The sequence below is a fragment of the Bos mutus genome, chromosome X (assembly GCF_027580195.1).
Source record: "Bos mutus isolate GX-2022 chromosome X, NWIPB_WYAK_1.1, whole genome shotgun sequence".
NCBI lineage: Eukaryota > Metazoa > Chordata > Mammalia > Artiodactyla > Bovidae > Bos > Bos mutus.
Window position 1 is genome coordinate 267,510 of NC_091646.1, and position 3,594 is coordinate 271,103.

Genomic DNA, 3,594 nt, shown 5'->3' on the forward strand with positions numbered 1-3,594 from the left:
TCTGGCCAACTCCTTCATTAGGGATGTAATAGGAGTCAAGAAAAATGAGTTCACTTCACTTGATTTCATCCGTTTCCTTCCATCCGTATTTCCCCACCCTTTCTCCCCAGACTTAGTGATTTCTGTGAGCCAGGATGGCTTCCAGGGGTAGGCATATCCACCTGAAGCCCTGCGAACCAGAATGGTGATACTGACCATCTAGAGGCATCCAGCACAGGGCTAGTACCTAATACTCGCTCATGCTCCTCAACATAAAACCCAGGAAAGCTGCTTCCTGAGCCCAGTTTGGCCGCTACTCGTTCTGTGGCCTGTTCAGGCACCTTATCTCTTTGGCCCACTTAATCACACTTTCCTCTGCTGCTTAGGGTTTGAACAACAACAGAGTTTCCCAAAGTGCGTTCCAGGGAGTCCACAGGCTCAGAGGACATATCTCAGAGTAGGCATGCTGGATGTCCTACCCACACCAACAGGAATGGCTCCAGTTTTCTCTTTTAGATGGTGGAATTTGTGGGAAACTTTTGAACAAAGGGCTCCCTGGCTAAAAAATTTACAGGAAACATTGGACTGGAAAATCACCATGATCACTCTCAGCTATAAAAGTCTAAAGTCCTAGTTTCTGGGACCTCCCTGGTGGTCCAGTGGCTAAGACTCCAAGCTCCCAATGCAGGAGGCCCAGGTTCGATCCCTGGTCAGGGAACTATTAATAGATCGCATGTGCTACAATTACGAGTTCATATTACTGCAACTGAGATGCAGTGCAGCCAAATAAATAAAACAAACCCAGGGTTCTTTCTGGGTTTCCAAGATAAGCCTGTCTGATAATGAAGGATTCTGGTATCTTTTGTTCTAAAAAGAACAGTGGAAACGAGAAGACTTGAAGAGCACACCCATGGCAGGCCTCTAGGGTCACCTCTAAGCTGGTGACACCAAAAAAAATACTAACAGCTACACATCCTATATGCCAAGGACTGTTGTAAGCCTTTATCATATGTAATTCTCACAACAACTCTATGAAGTAGGTAATGTCTCTGTTTTACAGATAAGGAAACAGAAGCACAAAAAGGCTAAATAACTTGCCTGTCTTTGTCAGCTCAGGCTCCTGTAACAAATCACCATGGACTGGGTGGCATAAGCAACAAATATTTCTTTCTCATAATTCTGGAGGCTGGGAAGTCCAAGATCAAGGTGCTGGCAGATTCAGTGTCTGGTGACAGTCAGAGCTGGCTGACAGCTACCTTTTTTCTGTGCCCTCCCATGGTAGAGACATCATCTGTCTAATATTTCTCTTCATAAGGCACTAATCCCATTCATGAAAGCTCCACCCTCATGACCTAATAACCTCCCATAGGCTCTACCTCCGAACATCGTTACATTGGGCATTAATGCGTCAACATATGAATTTAGTGGGGGACACAGACATTAAATCATAGCACTGCCTATGACAACGTATCTATTAAGTGCAAAACCTAGCAGTCTTCCCTGATGGTTCAGTCAGTAAAGAATCTGCCAGCAGTGCAGGAGACCCAAGTTCAATTCCTGGGTTGGGAAGATTCCCTAGAGAAAAAAATAGCAACCCACTGCAGTGTTCTTGCCTGGAACATCCCATGGACAGAGGAGCCTGGCAGGCCTCAGTCCACGGAGTCATAAAGAGTTGGACACAACTGAGCAACTAAACCACCACCACCACTAGCAGTCTAGCTCCAGTGTCGCTGTTTCTATCAATTACACTGCTGTGCAAAATCTCTAACACTAGGTCCTATTTCTGATCTTTGAAAATCCATTTGCCCATTGGTCATACCCATTTACACAGCTCATGGTCACCGCAAACTTCATTTCTCCTAAACCAAATTAATCATTTCTCTTGTTCCTCAGTCCCTTTGTCCTCACAAAGATTTCTAGACATGGTTTTTATTTTTTAATGCGATTTTAAAAATTTATTTATTTTTTGGCAGCGCTGCAAGGCACAGGATCTCAGTTCCCCAACAATGGGTTGAATTTGTGCCCCCTTTCCCCGACAGCAGAGGCATGGAGTGGAGTCTTAACCACTGGACCACAAAGGAGGTCCCTACACATTCTTTTTAATATCTTGACATTATCTTTAATCCAGCTCCTCCATACCCCAAACTAGCCACTCACCAAATTCTGTTGATGTTTCTTTCACTATTTCTCTTGAATCCATCCTTAGCTTTCTATTCCCACCCTAGACCAGGCCCTCATTGCCTAGTTGGTCTCCCTGACTCCAGCCGTTCCTGCACACAAATGTCACGTTGATCTCCTTCAAAGACTGCTCTTATCATATACTCTTCCTCCTCAAAACCCTTTACTAGCTCTCTTTCCAACTATATTAACCCTAGATTTTTTTCTGCTTGGCTTTTAAGGCATTCAAAATTTACTTCCTCTCTACCAAGCCAATCTTATCTATACGTTATACATTATCTGCTCTGGCTGGTTGGTCTCCTTATTGCTGCATAAGTTTTCATTGACATCGCACCTGTCACAGGCACGGCCTATTGCCTACCAAAGAGTCATTCCCCCTAGTTCCTAAGTGACAGAACCTTGATTATGTTACAGGTGACAATATGCACATCTCCAAGAGGTGAATCACAATCGCTCTAAATCATTGATATAAGCCTTTGCTAACGATGGATATAGGGATAATTAAGTAACCTAGTTCTGGCTAATGAGACACGAGGAGGACTCTGAGGGCACTTCTGGGAGAGCCCTTTCTTCTTCCAAAATGAGATAAATGTGGAAAAGGACTCCATCAACCTCTTGAGTTAAGTAGTAGACTTAGGATATGACGTCTGGTGCTGTGGCAGCTATCTTGGAACCATGAGGGGAGACATCTGAGGATGTCAGAGCAAAAAGAACAAAATATTGATGATATGGTTGAGTTGCTATACAAATCCTGGAACTGTCCACTCCCCAACTTCTTGTTAAATGGGATAATAAAAGTCCAAATGACCTTAAGTCACTGTTGGAGAACTTTGTTGCCTGGCACTTGAAGTCATCTGAACTTATAATACCCTGCATCCAGGAAGCTGTCCATGTGTCCCACCAACAATCCAAATCCTGAAATGTTTGCAGGATGCAGCTCAAATCCTCCTTCTCTCCTGAGCTTCTAAACTAGCATTTAACATATGTTCTGCAGTTTGGTACTTCATTGTGATGAGGTGTTGTATAGCTGCTCTTCACTCTTTTTCCAGGCTCTTTTTTTTTTGGCTGCACCACATGGGTTGTGGGATCTTATTTCCCCTACCAGGAATTAAACTCATGCCCCTGGCATTAGAAGTGCGGAGTCTTAACCATTGGACCACCAGGAAAGTCCCTCCTAGGTGCATTTTGATTCTACAGCTAGACTAAGTCCCTTGAGGAGCATACCTTCTGCTAGAGTGTTTATTCCCAGCACTGCCCACAGTGCTTGACAGGGTGCTGTAATCATCAACCTTCCTTGTCTGAATAATAATGGTGTCTGTAAACTACTGGAATGTTTAGTGTTGAATAAGAGGCACCTTGTATATCTCCTCACAGACACAAGTTCTTTTTTTACTCCAGCACAAGTAATTCAAAGTCCAAAGTAAGCGGGTGACATTT

At 43.8% G+C, this 3,594-nt stretch overlaps 1 non-coding gene across 1 annotated transcript; it reads left to right on the forward strand.

The window, feature by feature from the left end:
- The first annotated feature begins 624 nt into the window (after nucleotides 1-624).
- TRNAW-CCA (transfer RNA tryptophan (anticodon CCA)) lies at nucleotides 625-697 on the forward strand. Its single transcript has one exon. It is a non-coding gene; the product is annotated as a tRNA-Trp (tRNA).
- The last annotated feature ends 2,897 nt before the right edge of the window (nucleotides 698-3,594 follow it).